Here is a 17,763-nt window from a genome sequence, read left to right as displayed (position 1 = left end):
ACACAGTTTAGGTTTCTGGATCTATCTGTTGTGATGTCCTTGGTCTTGCTACCAGGGTCTATTTTTGGTGAGGATGCAGCCTGAGCTCTGAAGTTGGGATGGCAGTTGCCACTGGCTATGAACAGTTTGATAGGACTGCTGGTTTGGTTCCCCACCCAACTAGGCCATAGGATTGGCTTCATCAGACTTCCTAGGTGATCAGAACTGCGTATGATACTCAGCAATAGGCAAGACTATGAATTAGCTCCCTTCCCCGGTAGAGTAGCAGAGTTGCTCCTAGGACCTCCATAGCTCATTGTTTGGGAGCATAAATTAGGCAAGCCTGTGCACTGAATTTCCTGGCCAGAAGGAGCCACCTGTTTTGCTCTATAGATGGCCTAAGCCATGGGATGTGTTCTTTGTTCAAGTGCCCCTGTATGCTGGGCTGTTGGATGGGTTACACAGATTTTGGTGTGCTCTGATTTAGTTCCCTGATGAGGTGATCTGAAGGCTGTATTTAGTGATTTGTAGGACTGAATTGATTTCTCTGCCTAGGCCAAGCAGAAGAACTGACTCCAAGTGTGGCCAGTCTCTTTGTTTGTGGTCTTGAATTGAGCCTACCCGCTCCTCAATTTTCCTGACTGAATGGGGCCATTGGCTTTGTTCTGAATGATCTACTCTGTTAGGATCTCTGCTCCAATGTTGCTGGACTATACAGCTTCCAGGTATTCTAGCCAGGTTTTCTGGTCAGGCATGGCTGGGAGCTATACTTGACAGTGGGTGGGGTTTTGAATTTGCTCCCCTGCCTAGGCAGGGACCGACTAGCCTCCAGGGCGTGGCTCTTTGTTTGAAGACCCAAATCAGGCAGACCTGTACACTGCCAAGTTCCCTGGTCAAACTGTGCCACTGTCTTGACTCCACAGATGAATAAAGATGGTGGTTGGAACTACCTGGGCACTGCAGGTAGGAACTCAGTCTGCCAAAATCTGAGTGATGGTTATTGCAAGCCTCTCTCTCTTTTCTTTTCACTGGATTCCCAGTGGTTAGCCCTGCATATCCTCACACAATCACTATAGAATGAGACTGAATTAGAGGCTCCCAAGAAGTGAGTGATCCACAACACTGAAGGAATTGCATACCTGTCTTAGCCTCTTTTTACCCATTGAAATACCTTAGGCCTAGGGAAAACCAGTCATGTTATGTTGCACCAGCCTGAATGGAGAGCAGTTTTTTTTTTTTTTCAAAAACCATCCATCCAATGTGGTCTGTCTTGGGACCCCAGCTGCTTCTCTCAGAGACAATGAGCTGGGCAGCTAGGCAGCTGGATATTGGCCTCTGATGATCTCTGAGAACATGAACTGGAATCTGGAGGCAGTAGAGGCTCAGAAGGGCTACTGGCAGCAGCTCTGGGATGATATACAAAAGTGACTGCAGGAAGAGCCCAACTATAGCCCCCAGCACTTCCCTAATATTCACTGAGCCTTGCTGATGATCCCTAGCTCTTTGTGCAGTGGTCCTCCCTCATCAGGGGACCATTTCTCCCAACTTGCTTCACAGTATTTGAGAAATAAAAATCACTCTTTAGCAAATGGTGCTTGGAAAACTTGACAACAACCTGCAGAAGAATGAAGTTGGAACACTTTCTTACACCATACACAAAAATAGATTCAAAATGGATGAAAGACCTAAATGTAAGATAGGAAGCCATCAAAATCCTAGAGGAGAAAACAGGCAACAACCTCTTTGACTTCAGCTGCAGCAACTGCTTACTTGACATGTCTCCAGAGGCAAGACAAACAAAAGCAAAAATGAACTATTGGGACCTCATCAAAATTAAAAGCTTCTGCACAGCAAAGGAAACAATCAGCAAACCTAAAAGGTAACCAATGGAATCAGAGAAGATATTTGTAAATGACATATTGGATAAAGGGTTAGTATCCAAAATCTATAAAGAAATTACCAAACTCAACACCTGAAAAACAAATAATCCAGTGAAGAAATGGGTAGAAGACATGAATAGACACTTTTCCAAAGACGTTCAGATAGCAAACAGACACACAAAAACATGTTCCACATCGCTCATCATCAGGGAAATACAAATAAAAACAACATTGAGATACCACCTCACACCTGTCGTGGCTAAAATTAACAACTCAGGAAAAAACAAATGTTGAGGATATGGAGAAAGGGGACCCCTCTTGCACTGCTGGTGGGAATGCATACTGGTGCAGCCACTCTGGAAAACAGTATGTGGAGGTTCCTCAAAACATTAAAGATAGAACTACACTATGACCAGCAATTACACTACTAGGAATTTATTCAAAGGATACAGGAATGATTCAAAGAGGCATATGCACCCCACTATTTATAGCAGCACTATCAACAATAGTCAAATTATGGAAAGATCCAAAATGTCCATCAACTGATGAATAGATAAAGAAGATGTACATACATATACAATGGAATACTACTCAGCCACGAAAAAGAATGAAATCTTGCCATTTGCAACAATGTCAATGGAAATGGAGGGTATTATGCTAAGCAAAACAAGCTAGATACAGACAGATATCATATGATTTCACTCATATGTGGAATCTGAGAAAGCTATCAGATGACCATAGGGGAAGGGAAGGAAAAATAAGATAAAAACAGAGAGGGAGGCAAACCATAAGAGACTCTTAAATACAGAGAACAAACTGAGGGTTGATTGGGATGGGTGTTGGGGAACTGGGGAGAATTGGTAATGGGTATTGAGGAGGTAACTTGTTGGGATGAGCACTACTAGTTATATATTAGTGATGAATCATGGGAATCTACTCCTGAAGCCAAGACTACAATGTATGTTAGCTAACTTGAGAAAATAAGTAGATAAATAAATAAAAGTCAAATTTTACTCGTTCAAAAAAAAAGTCTCTGTGGTACTAGTGGCTGCTTCAGTCTCACCCCCGTGTTCTAGGCTTTTTTCAGGTGTACCTTGTCCAGGAATGGCTGTTAGTTGTTCTTCTGAGGGAAAGGAAAGGTAGGAATAATTTATGTTGCCAACCTCGTAACATTACTTCTCTAGTATTTTCCTTCATTGGTGCATCTCTCCGTTATTGGGCAATAAACATTAAACTATTATTTGCATTAATTTGACATGTATTTAAGTTAGAGGGGTATTTTTGTGTGTCCTCTTTAGGCTCAAAATTTTCTATACATTGGTTTTTATAATATAGGTATTTTATTTAGCCTTATATATGGTATACAGCATGGCTTCTATCTGAAAAGCATATGAAATAATATATCTCATCAAAAGAGCAAATATTTGAAGGACATACTCAAATTCTTTGGTTTTGATATTCAGTTATTTAAGTACATTTTCATACACACACTCAAAGATCTCTTTCAGAAGTACCTCGAAATAAGTAATTGCAAAGGTAGCTCCTTGAAAATATTAAAGCCCTTCTTTTAAGACAGAAGTATGCTTGAGAGCCTAGAAAGGACACTTATGCAAGTGTATTATATAAATTGTAAAATCGACTCGCTCTATGCTCATCTGTGAATTTTGTAAATCATGCAGAGCCAAGCGTAGGGAAAAAGGCATTTTAGTAGCTTTCTAGTTTTGGGGTGTATGGGTGGCTTAGTTGGTTAAGTGTGCAATTTCAACTCAGGTCATGATCTCACGGTTCATGAGTTCGGGCCCCATGTCAGGCTCTGTGCTGACAGCTCAGAGTCTAGGGCCTGCTTCAGATTCTGTATCTCACTCTCTCTGCCCCTCCCCCACTCACGGTCTGGTTCTCTCTCTCTCTCAAAAATAAACATTAAAAAAATAAAATAGTTTTCTACTTTCTAGTTCTTCCCCATCAGCTCATAGAGGAAATAGTAACTCCTTTCTGTGTTTAACAAACCAAAAAAGAACAAAAGAAAATATATATATATACGTATATATATGTATATATATATGTATATATATGTATATATATGTATATATATGTATATATATATGTATATATATGTATTAACATTGTATATATGTATATACATATAAAAAACCAAAAAAGAAGAAAATATATATACATACATATATAATATATATTAAGCAAAACTATATATATATATACACATATATGTGTGCATATATATAGGCATATATATATGCACACATATATGTATACACACATACATGTATATTTGATTTCTACCTTGTGAACCAATTCAGCACAGATAATCCTGAAAGCATTTACAATAACCAAAAAGAAAACCTGTGAGCTTGTTTTAACTCTTTTGTTCACTCCCTCATTTAAAGTCATGAAACTTATGAAAGGTCAGAACTGGTATTCAATGGATAGCTAAGGAGCATTGGGAAGTAGGGCAGTAAGGTTTATACTGTGGAAATTTTTAGAGGGATAGACAATGGGTCTCCAGAGGAGTGTCAGCTGCTTGAGATTAGGATCAAATTATTTGTGTGGGAAGATAATTCCACTTGCTTTTGTACAAAAGGGAGAGTACGGTTTTAGTTGACCCTGCCACAGCATCTTTGTGCTATTTGGTCTATTTCAAAGTGCATCCCTTTGGCTGTGGTACTTCTGATTAACTTCATAAAGTCATTTTTAAGTAAGTTACACATGTTTTAATGTTGAAAACTGAATTAGTAAAAAGAATGAGATTAAAAAAGAATTTTAAAGTAAAACACCAAATGGATGGACAGACACTAAATCAACATTAGTAAAAATTGGACACATGGATACAATGACTGAGGACTTTTTTCTTTTTTTTAAAAAAAAGTTCATTCGTTTTAAGAGAGACAGAGACCGAGTTAGAGAGGAGACAGAGAATCCCAAGCAGAGTGCACTGCCAGCACAGAGCCTGATGCAGGGCTTGGACCCATGAAACGGTAAGATCATGACCTGAGCCCAAACCAGGAGTCAGATGCTTAATTGACTGAGTTTGTGTGCCCCAGAACTTTCTTTATTTCTCAATTAAAATAGCTAGAAGCAGGGGCACCTGGGTGGCGCAGTCGGTTAAGCGTCCAACTTCAGCCAGGTCGCGATCTCGCGGTCCGTGGGTTCGAGCCCCGCGTCAGGCTCTGGGCTGATGTCTCAGAGCCTGGAGCCTGTTTCTGATTCTGTGTCACCCTCTCTCTCTGCCCCTCCCCCGTTCATGCTCTGTCTCTCTCTGTCTCAAAAATAAATAAAACGTTGAAAAAAAATTAATTAAAAAAATAGAAGCAGAAGAACATGTTCTGAGTAGTAAGTTTTAGGTTTACTACTGGAAGCATTCTAAGTATGAAGGACTCTATTATTATCTCTTTTCAAAGAGTCTGAACTTAGAATCATGTATCATTTTTGTTTTCCCAATGATCAGTTACAGTGTCATCTCTTACTCTCTTACCCCACCCCCCTCCACCCTCCAGCTTAGCTTCATACAGGCAGGGTTACACAGCAGCCACAGATTGCATGAAATTAACTGGGACATTCTGAACAGATGTTGCCAGCCAGAATGGAGCTAAATTCTAATGACTCATCAATGTGAAGCTGTTTTGGAAAACAAGGCTTTGCTCCCCCAAATAAAGAGTGGTTTACAAGAATTCTTACTAAACCTATTTTTTTGCTTTGTTTTGTTTTTTGTTTTGTTTTGTTTTGTTTTGTTTTCATGGTAGTTCTTTCCAGTCTGCCCTCAATATATAAAGTGTTTGTCTATTTACTTTTCTATGTTCAGTATGGTACTAGACACATTGTTTTTACTCTCTTTTTTACTTCACATTAATAATACTGCTTAAAAGCTTGATTTTAATGGTGTTTTAGTCAGCCTGAGATGCCATAACAAAATACCTACCATAGATTGGGTGGCTCGAACAACAGATAACTATCTCTCACAGCTCTGGATACCGGAATTCCAAGATCATGGTACCAACAGGGCTGATTTCTGGCAAAGCTTATCTTCTTGGTTTTCAGATAGTCACCTTCTCATGATCAGGAGTGATTGGGGTTTTGAATTACAGTGTGGACTTAGGTGGACTTATGGGTAGATTCTGATGAATTGAAGACTTTGAAATTTCATTATGAGCTTCTCTTGTGGGTAGAAATAGCAGAATCCTCCCCAATGAAGGGATTAGCTAAGTATTGCCTTATCTCTCCATAGAGATCTCACCTGACTATGGCTTTTTAGGTGGATGCCTGTTCTCAGTTTCTACATCCGTTACTTTTCCCTGTGCTTAGACTTCCAACTAGATGCAGCAAACTACAAAATCCCAGCAGACCATAAAAGGATGACTACAAAGTCTAACCTGACAGGATGCACCAGACAAAACAAAGAATTATGGAATTTTACCAGGCTATATTGACACAGACCTGATAAGTTTAGGTGAGAATAAGTTTAAGAGCGCTATACGAGGGATTAAAAAAATATATATTTTTAGGTCTGGCTGAATTGATTTCATGTGGGTACACTGATCAAAAAGACCCTGAGCAATAAATTCTGGACATTAACAATATTGAATCTGATATTTTGAACATGAGAAGATAGCTCTAACACTTTACTCATTTGTTTGAATAAAACCTGGGCTCAAAAGTGGCCTATATTAAATGAAGTTGGGATTTCAGAACATACTTGTTATCCTCTAAAGGGAAAATCTAAAGGTTCAAGGAGATGAGTGTAAATATAAACTTAACTATGTTTGATCTCGCTATTCCTTAGCTGTCACCTGGGAATGTCCAGAGGACATGTCTTCCACTAATAACACCTTTGAATGTTTGAAAAGCATCCACCTCACTGAAAAAGCTCTATATTGGGGTGACTGGGTGGTTCAGTTGGTTAAGCACCTGACTCTTGTTTTCAGCTCAGGTCATAATCTCACAGTTTGCAAGTTTAAGCCCTGCATCAGGCTCTGTGGGGACAGCATGGAGCCTGCCTGGGATTCTCTCTCTCCCTCCTCTGCTCTCTGTCTCTTAAAATAAATAGACTTAAAAAAATTTAAAGAAAAAAAAATAAAGAGCTCTGTATTAATTGGCTGTTATCTGCGAGAGAGCAGGTTTTTTTTTTTCCAAAAACCATCCATCCAATGTGGTCTGTCTTGGGACCCCAGCTGCTTCTCTCAGAGACAATGAGCTGGGCAGCTAGGCAGCTGGATATTAGCCTCTGATGATCTCTGAGAACATGAACTGGAATCTGGAGGCAGTAGAGGCTCAGAAGAGCTACTGGCAGCAGCTCTGGGATGATATACAAAAGTGACTGCAGGAAGAGCCCAACTATAGCCCCCAGCACTTCCCTAATATTCACTGAGCCTTGCTGATGATCCCTAGCTCTTTGTGCAGTGGTCCTTCCTCATCAGGGGATACTGTAAGATACTGTCACTGCAGTGAGTTTTCAGATGTAAATGGGATGATAGAATCCCAGGGCTGCAGATAGAGCTTCATCATCAGAAGCTGGGTGAACATGGTCATTGTAAGGGGCAGCAGAGTTTGCAGTAATCAGAATCTTTTGACACAGATCTTTGATCGGGGCTGAGTGTAGGGATGCTAGGATTGAGATAGATGACTGTTTCACTAAACTCAAGTGAGAAAACTTCATGATTTACTCAATTTCCAGACTTGAGCCAATTCACAGACCTATATTGTGAACTTTGAATCAACTAAGTGGTTTGTTCCATCGTGAATATACGACTTCTAGCTATGCGTCAAAGCCACCTGCTCTAATTAAGACCATTCCAAGACAACAGGCTTGGCTTGGAGGAAATCTAGGGCAAGCAGCGATTCTTTAAGGATGTTTTACAAATCACATATTCTCATATTCCATTGGCCTGAAATACTATCACAGCAGTATGTCACTGCTCAGGAAGTTGAGGATGTAATCTCAGAACTAAGAACCTATATATATGCCTATTAAAACTTCAAGAATTCTACTAAAACCAAAAATGAATAATGAATAAAAATAGCAGTATCTGTTAAAGCAATAATAGTGCTTCCTTCCCTCCCCATTTTGCTTCTTTATTTTTAACTTAATATAGATTAACAACTTTCTTTCTTAATACTACTTATCACTGCCTACTTGAGATAACAAATATATTTGGAATTCTTAATGATAGATTTTGTAATAAAACAGATTTTTTAACAGATATAATTTCCAAAAGTTCATCATAAGTCTGTGCCATAAAGCCTATTTCAGTAAATATCAGAGTTGAACTTACAGAACCAATTTTTCTTAACCATGATGAGAGATACCAGAAATCAATGACAAGAGATAATTGAACACTTTGTCTCTGAGAAAACACCAAACGGTGGATAATGCTGGTGCAGGACCCTAGAGGACCCCAAAATGGGAGACCTTGGAGGCTTCAGCAGTGGCATCCATGGGCCAGGTTGGGGCTGCAGCTGAGGCCCCGCAGCTCACAGAGACAAGGCAGAGGACAAAGAGTGAATCCCTGTCAACAAGGAGGCCACTTGGTCAAAGACATGAGGATTAAGTCCCTGAAAGATATCTATCTCTTCCCCATGCCCATCATGGAATCCAAAATCATTGACTTTTCCTGGGGGCATCTCTTAAGAATGAGGTTTTGAAGGTTATGCCTTTGCAAAAGCAGACCCATGTTGGCCTGTGGACAGAGTTCAAGGCATTTGTTGCCTTTGGAGATCCCAATTAACACCTTAGGGGCACCTAGGTGGCTCAGTCAGTTGAGCATGTGACTTCAGCTCAGAGCCTGGAGCCTGCTTCTGTTTCTGTCTCCCTCTCTCTCTGCCCCTCTCCTGCTCACACTCTCTTTCTCTCAAAAATAAATAAAAAGAACATTAAAAATTTTCTTAAAAACATTATCAACAATGGACATATTGGTGTGGGTGTTAAGTGTTCCAAGGAGGTAGCCACTGCCATCCCTGGGGCCATCCTGGATAAGCTTTCCATTGCCTTATGCAGTGAGGCTACTGGAGGAACAAGATTGGCAAGCCCCACACTGTCCTATACAAGGTGACCAGCCCCTGTGGCTCTGTGCTGGTGTACCTCATCCTGGCTCTCAGAGGTATTGGCATTGTCTAGGCCCCTGTGCCCAAGAAGCTACTGATCATGGCTGGTATTGACAATAGCTATACCTTGGCCAGGGGCTGCATTGTCACCCTGGGCAACTTCAAGAAGGCCACTGTTTTTTTTAAGTTTATTTATTTATTTTGAGAGAAAGAGGCAGAGAGAGAGGGAGAGAATTCTAAGCAGGCTCCATGCTGTCAGCCTGGAGCCTGACTTGGGGCTCAAACTCACAAACCATGAGATCATGACCTGACCAGAAATCAAGAGTTGGCCACATAACCATCCCATGTTGCCCACATAACCAGTAGTTATTTTGGCCACATAACCAGTGGCCCAGTTGCCCACAGAGCCATCCACACATTCCTGATAAGGCCACTGTTGATGCCATTTCTAAGACCTACAGCTGTCTTATTCCTGATCTCTGGAAAAAGACTGTGTTCACCAAGTCTCCTTATCAGACATTCACAGACTGTCTTGTAAAGACTGACACTCAGAATGTCCTTGCAGAAGACCCAGACACCAGCTGTGACTACCACATAGTTTTATAAAAGAAAAATAAAGTTAATTAAAGCCTGTTTAAAAAAAGAGGGAGAGATAATTGGACAAAAACCTTGTTTTCAAATTAAATAATAATTTACTTTAATTCATGGTTCTAAATAAATAATAGTGAAAATTTAAAAATACTTATAATAATGAACCAAAAATGCACATGAGATGAAGCTAATGCAGTTGTGCTTCATCTAAATGCTTATATAAGAAAAAACAAAATTATAAAAACAAAGAGCTAAGTGCCCAGGGTAACAACTTAGGAGGAAACAGCAAAATAAGAAAGATCAATATAGGGGCACCTGGGTGGCTCAGTTGGTTAAGCATCCGACTTCGGCTCAGGTCATGATCTCACAGTTTGTGAGTTCAAGCCCCGCATTGGACTCTGTGCTGACAGCTCGGAGCCTAGATCCTGCTTCAGATTCTGTGTCTTCCTCTCTCTCTGCCCTTCCCCTACTCATGTTCATTATCTCTCTCTCTCAAAAGTAAATAAACATTAATTTTTTTTAATAAAAAAAGAAAGATCAATATAAAACTTTACTGTTCTACAGTAAAGCATTTCCGTCAGTATGCTGTTTTCCTGTCAACTGCTAAGAACAAAAGTAAAGTTACTTTTCAACTTGTAATTCTAACATGCAGTTCAAAATTCACATGCCCAAACTTGAGCTCTAACCTGTTGACCTTGTCTTCTTCATTTCAATGAAGGTGAACTCTAGTCCTCATAATTCTAGTCACTCATAACAAATATTTGGGCAGCCAATTTGATTTCTCTCTTCTACCACTGATCCCTAGACAACATTTTTTTTTTCTGACTTCAGAGTAAGTCTGGAATCCGATCACTTAGAAACACTTTCACAGCATTAAAATGGAAGAAATTGCTAATAATGCTTGTACCATCAGTGACTCAAACAAATATTTTGCCGGAATGTGAGAACATGAAAGTGAAACAGTACATATTGTACATTCTGTTTACAAGATGTCCTAAAACTGGTCTATAGTTTCAAAAAAAAATCAAAACAATGATTCTCTCTGGTTGGGATATTGACTGAGAAGAGATGTGATAGAACTTTCTAGTAATGGAATTTTTCTATTGATGGCTATATAGTTTATCCAGGTATATGCATTATTAAAAATTCATTGAGTTTTATTATGAAAATGTGTTCAGTCACTATATGCAAATTTTATATGGCACCATGGGAACAAGTATTTAGTTTCTAGGTTTGTTTTTCACATCAGTATGGGTAAAAAAGCCTAAAACTACTCTTTGTTATACTAGGCTTAAGCAAAGGAGTTAATACTTTGAGGATAATAAAAGTTGTATTTCTCTATGTGGTGAAAGGAGTTAAAGATGGGGAAATTTGAAAAGGCTAGAATGAAACTTGTTGCATAGAATTGGGGATATCAGGATAGACTCATTATATAGATAAAGAGAGATATAGATACATAGATATATATCTAGACTCATTTTATAGATCTATCTATATGCTATATGTATGTATACATTTATGTATCTGCTCCTATATCTGTTTACACAAAGGACCTAAAAGCAATGATACACCAGTGACAATGAGCATTCCTAGAATCCAGTTTTTGGTTTCTAAATAAAATTCTCCACTGAAATAAACCAAGAGAAATAGTCTGTTCCAGAGTGTGGCTGGTAAAGTAGAAGTTGAACCTGGTATTTATTTTTACACTGAAAAGTGAGGAAGTAATAAAATAATTACAGGACCATGTCAAAAGGACACAAATTTAGTTTGAAGAGGCTTCCAACTGGTCAAGTTTGGGACAAGTCAGGCATCAAAATACATAATAAAATAACAATAATCCATTGAAAGCAACAAGAATTCATAAAATCCTACTGATATATTAAATATATGTCACACAAAAAAAGGAAAGCCATTTCTTATAGAATAGAGGCCTATGAATGAAGTAGCATTGTTGAAACTAGAAAATCATCAATGGATGTTAAACTATTCAGTGAAATTTTGATAAAAAGAATATTGAAATATTTTCATACGTTTTCCCAAAATTATTCATTAGGAAAAAAAGTAACTTTATAGAGAAACCTGACAGGTATAAATTTAGGTGATTAATATTAACATCACCAGTTTGGGGAAATGTGCTTTCTGAAATAATGCACTGAAGAGGACATTATATTATTTAAGTGGTAATTCCACTCCACATGTCATGAAGAAACATCAGAAGTACACAAATTAAAGGGCATTTTACTAAAATAAGTAACTTACATTCTTAAAAAATATTAAGACAAGAATGACAAAGGAACAGATTCAAATTTTAAGAAACTGGTGATATGACAACTAAAGGCAATACATCATCCTGGATTTGGTCCTGGCTAGGGAAACATATATACAATGTACATTATTAGGGAACTTGTATGATCTTAGATAGTACTGTTGTGCCATTAAATTTTGTAATTTTTATAATTGTACTGTGGCTAAGGTCCTTATTTGGAAACACATACTGAACTATTTAGTGTGAAGGAACATATTGTTTGCAGTTATCAAATTGTTCATGTAATAATATAGAAACTGCTAAAACAAATAGAGTGCAATACTTATCAAATGGTGAATCTGAGTAAAAGGGACTGTGGGAATTTCTTGTATTCCTGAACAATTCATGTAAGTTTGAAGTTAACCCAAAATTTAAATAAAATCCAGTTTGGATTATTCTAATAAATACAGAAATTCATACAAAAAAGTGGGGTGATGTCAGAACAATAACCTGATATATGTACAGCATTAGATTAGTGGATTGCAAGTGTGTGAAAATAGATTTATGTTTCAAATAGCAACATGAATAAATAAATTTTTTGAAAAAATATCAAAAGATCAATATATAAAGGTCAACACCACCCCAGAATTGAAACACAAAGACAAAGTATTTTATACATCTGATTCAAAGTAGCTGTTTTGCATGTAGATTGTAAATACAACAAACCAGAGTGAATATCTATGTAGAAAGAGGTATGAGATGGAGAAAGAGGAAAGGGTGTAGCATTAAAACAATGAAAAATTAAAATAAGTGGTATTGAACTCTTAGTACTATTGTCTGTCATGAATCTACAGGTGTGGTTAATTGCCTTCACATTCCAAAATTCCAATAAAACATGAAAATGTATTTAATGAAATTGAGATTGTTTTAAAAAATAAGGCATTGAACATTTATCACAGTTCTACAATGTAGTCTTGTGCCCTCCAGTCCTCCTTAATATCCCATGTTCTAGACTATAAAAGGAGGGTTCAGTAACTTCAATTTGGTAAACAATATAGCATATCCACCATGACACAGGTATTTATACATAAGGGCCACCTAATGGAACACATTACTCTGGCTGACAAAGAAATTGATATTTAACAAATATCTGGAAAGCATTTCAGGTAAATAATATGAGATCCATTTTACTGGATAGTACTTAAAGCAACAAGAGTTTACACCAAAGAGCATTTAATATTTATTCATTTCCCCTACTTCTTTCTCCAGTTTCGTTCATTTAGTAACAGTTAAGCAGATGCACTTCCTTAATCTTGGAAATCTTGCATTCATTTTCAGGAGCAATCTTTTTGTTTTAAATTTTATTTGATCGTTAATATGTTTTGGTATTTAATTGCAATGCCACAGAGTTGAATACATCATGGTGACCACAATAAAACCACAATGGAAACCTGCTGTTCTTCAGGGAACATGATGTGGTTTTACTGGCTTGGTAACAAATGACAAAGAACAAACAAATTGGAAACAAATCAATCACCAGTAACATTTTTTTTTTTTCAATTGACTGAGCTTTTGTCAAAGTCACAAAATTGCAGAACATTGGAGATTTAGACTGCGTAAAGCTGTAAGCATTCAGTTCCTCCTCTGTGATTTTTTTTCAACCTCATTTTGTTGTATTTAAATGGGCTTTGTTTCAGTTTCCAGCTGGTGGGTGTCCTACAGGAGTGAATTCTGATACAATGTTTTCAAAAGACTTAAAACAACTTCAGTGATTATTTAGGCTTAGCAGTTTGTGGGATAATAAGTTGAAGTTTATCACTGCCAGCATTTCAAATGAATGAAGTTCATTTAGGAGTGAAGAGGTCAGTAATTCAGAATGTTCTATTTCAGTTGGGGAAGAAAAGTAGATGGAGAAAGTCCCTGTAGACTCTGTCATCAGGCACAAAGCACAGGATGGAAATTAGGAAGGCTGCAAATCTAAGAAGCAGTAGCTTTTCCAAGAAGAGAGAAATAAAATAGAAATAAAAGGTTGGTAGAAAGGATACAGTTTAAAGGTACCCAGGAGAAATCATCACAGAGTTTTGAGTGATGATCCTTTCATGAACAGTAGGAGGTTGCGTGATACAGTTTCACTTGCCATTGCAACCATAATTACTAGCCTACCTGCATTTTGCATTCTGATGAGAGAAAAGAGGTTTAAATTATTTTGGTAGTTCCTTTTTTTCCGAAATGTTCCAAGGTAATCAAAGAATCTATATCAGTGATTCTTTCTGTAAAAGGCCAGAATGAGTGTATTCCATTTTGGGTGCATAAATAAAGGTTTCCTAATTTGGTTAATTTTGGTTTGGGGGAGAAAAATTGAGAAAGTCCTTCTTCTGGAAATGGCAATTCATCAATACCAACTACTAGTAGTTCCCACCTGTCTTGTCTCTTCCTATGGAGATCATTTGAAGATCAAATGAGGGCTTATCACTAATTTGGGAATTAATAAAACCATTCTCTCAAGGATGCTCTTAGAGGAAAAAAAGAGAAATGCAAGAAAGAATTATGAATTGGAGAAACATCACACAATGTATTACATTTTATGTTTTGAATTATCTTAGGTAGCTTTGATTTCCTGTTCAAAAATTAAATATAGTCCTATCAAAATTTTTATTATCCATAATTTCTTTAAGAATAAGTAACTTTAGCATTAGGTAGCATTTTATCACATATATACACTCAAGGGTAACATTAATAGGACTCACCATTTAAATTAAATAATATATGTATTCTATTGAATTGTTTGTTTTTAAAGGTTGTACTTGTCTTAAATTTATAATCACAATTTGTATGGGTAACCTCCACACAGTCCCTGTGTGTCTATCTGATAATTGCTAATTTCATCATACACTATCTGTAAAGATAAAGCCACAGTTCAGTTAATACAAGTCATTGTGGGTTTTAGAAAACAGATTTAGGAAAATCCTCTCATGATCACCTTATTTTCTTTCTGATTACTATGGATAAAATGTTAGCAGTAAAGAGTTTTAATTAAAGAACCATTGGAGAAGGGCCTAGCAGTAATCATTAGAAGCACCTAAGAGGGGCTCCTGAGCAGCACAGTCAGTTAAGCATCCACCTTCGGCCCAGGTTATGACCTCACAGTTTGTGAGTTCCAGCCCTGCGTGAGGCACTGTGCTGACAGCTCAGAGCCTGGAGCCTACTTCGGATTCTGTGTCTCCCTCTCTCTCTCTGCCCCTTGCTGCTTGTCCTCTGTCTCTCTCTGTCTCTCAAAAGTAAATGAACGTTAAAAGAAAAAAGAAAAGGGGCAAGACAACCTGAGTTAAACTATAATATATACTTGTCAATTTGCTATAATCTTGAGGATTTGAAAATCAAGGGCTTTTATTTATTAAAAGCATTACAAAATCTATAATTATTCTGCTAATAGGTCATAATAAGTCTTGTATAAACATAGGCATAATAACTGGTTTGTATTTTCATGGATTAACCCACTCATTAAAAAAAATCTCACAGTATATATTTATCTTTGTCTGATTTATCTCACTGTCGCAAATGGCGACATTTTCTTTCTTATAGATGAACAATGTCCCATTGTATATGTTTACCACAACTTCTTTTTCCATTCATCCCTGGGCAGACATTTAGGTTGTTTCCATATCTTGGCTATTGTAAATAATGTGGCAGTAAATATGGAAGTGCGGTTATCTCTTTGAACTCTTGTTTTCATTTCCTTTGCATACATACCTGGCAATGGAATTACTGGACCATATGGTTCAATAATAAATTAATTTTTTTTTAATTTTAATTTTGTTTTTTTAATTTACATCCAAATTAGCATATAGTGCAACAATGATTTCAGGAGTAGATTCCTTAATGCCCCTTACCCATTTAGCCTGTCCCCCCTCCCAAAACCCCTCCAGCAACCCTCTGTTTGTTCTCCATATATATGAGTCTCTTCTGTTTTGTTCCCCTCCCTGTTTTTATATTATTTTTGCTTCCCTTCCCTTATGTTTATCTGTGTCTAAAGTCCTCATATGAGTGAAGTCAGAGGATATTTGTCTTTCTTTAATTTTGCTTAGCATAATACCTCTAGTTCCATTCACATAGTTGCAAATGGCAAGATTTCATTCTTTTCGATTGCCGAGTAATACTCCATTGTGTATATATACCACTTCTTCTTTATCCATTCATCCATCGATGGACATTTTGGCTCTTTCCATACTTTGGCTATTGTTGATAGTGCTGCTATAAACATTGGGGTGCCTGTGTCCCTTCGAAACAGCATACCTCTATCCCTTGGATAAATACCTAGTAGTACAATTGCTAGGTCATAGGCAATCTATTTTTAGTTTCTTGAGGAACCTCCATACTATTTTCCAGAGTGGCTGGACCAGCTTGCATTCCCATCAGCAATTCAAAAGAGATCCTCTTTCCCCACATCTTTGCCAACATCTGTTGTTGCCTGAGTTGTTAATGTTAGCCATTCTGACAGGTGTGAGGTGGTATCTCATTATGGTTTTGATTTTGTATTTCCCTAATGATGAGTGATGTTGATTATTTTTTTCATGTGTCGGTTGGCCACCTGGATGTCTTCTTTGGAGAAGTGTCAATTCATGTCCTTTGCCCATTCCTTCCTGGATTATTGTTTTTTGGTGTTGGGTTTGATAAGTTCTTAATAGATTTTGGATACTAACCCTTTATCTGATATGTCGTTTACAAATATCTTCTCCCATTTAATTGGATGCCTTTTAGTTTTGCTGATTGTTTCCTTCACTGTGCAGAAGGTTTTTATTTTGATGAGGTCAAAATAGTTCATTTTTGCTTCTGTTTCCCTTGCCTCTGGAGACGTGTTGAGTAAGAAGTTGCTGCGGCCAAGGTCAAGGAGGTTTTGCCTTCTTTCTCCTCAAGGATTTTGATGGCTTCCTCTCTTACATTTAGGTCTTTCATCCACTTTGAGTTTATTTTTGTGTATGGTGTAAGACAGTGGTCCAGGTTCATTCTTCTGCATGTCGCTTTCCAGTTTTTTCAGCACCACGTGCTGAAGAGACTGTATTTATTCCATTGGATGTTCTTTTCTCTTTGTCAAAGATTGGTTGGCCATACATTTGTGGGTCCATTTCTGGGTTCTCTATTCTGTTCCATTGATCTGAGTGTCTGTTTTTGTGCCAGTACCATAAGGTCTTGATGATTACAGCCTTGTAGTATAGCTTGATCTCTGGGATTGTGATGCCTCCAGGTTTGGTTTTCTTTTTCAAGATCGCTTTGGCTATTCGGGGTCTTTTCTGGTTCCATACAAATTTTAGGATTATTTTTTCTAGGTCTGTGAAGAGTGCTGGTGTTATTTTGATAGGGATTGAATTGAATATGTAGATTGCTTTGGGTAGTATTGACATTTTAACAATATTTGTTCTTCCTATCCAGGAGCATGGAATCTTTTTCCATTACTTTGTGTCTTCTTCAATTTCTTTCATAAGATTTCTATAGTTTTCAGTGTATAGATTTTTCACCTCTTGGTTAGATTTATTCCTAGGTATTTTATGGTTTTTGGTGCAATGGTAAATGGGATAGATTCCTTGACTTCTCTTTCTGTTGCTTCATTCTTGGTCTATAGGAATGCAACCGATTTCTGTGCATTGATTTTATATCCTGGAACTTTGCTGAATTCATGGATCAGTTCTAGCAGTTATTTGGTGGAATCTTTTGGGTTTTCCATATACAGTATCATGTCATTTGTGAAGAGTGAAAATTTGACCTGCTCCTGGCCAATTTGGATGCCTTTTATTTTTTTGTGTTGTCTGATTGCAGAGGCTAAAACTTCCAATCCTATGTTGAGTAACAGTGGCAAGAATGGACATCCCTGTCTTGGTCCTGACCTTAGGGGGAAAACTCTCAAATTCTCCCCATTGAGGATGATCTTAGCGTTGGGTCTTTCAGATATGGCTTTTATGATCTCAAGGTATGATTCTTCTATCCCAACCTTTTTAAGGGTTTTTATCAAGAAAGGATGCT

The 17,763-nt window shown here is 37.6% G+C and overlaps 1 pseudogene; it reads left to right on the top strand.

The window, feature by feature from the left end:
• Positions 1 to 8,358: 8,358 nt before the first annotated feature.
• On the top strand, positions 8,359 to 9,510 carry LOC106969491 (40S ribosomal protein S2-like; annotated as a pseudogene).
• The last annotated feature ends 8,253 nt before the right edge of the window (positions 9,511 to 17,763 follow it).

The sequence above is a fragment of the Acinonyx jubatus genome, chromosome C2 (assembly GCF_027475565.1).
Source record: "Acinonyx jubatus isolate Ajub_Pintada_27869175 chromosome C2, VMU_Ajub_asm_v1.0, whole genome shotgun sequence".
NCBI lineage: Eukaryota > Metazoa > Chordata > Mammalia > Carnivora > Felidae > Acinonyx > Acinonyx jubatus.
Note: the sequence above shows the minus strand (reverse complement) of the source record. Positions and strands in the feature narration are given on the sequence as shown.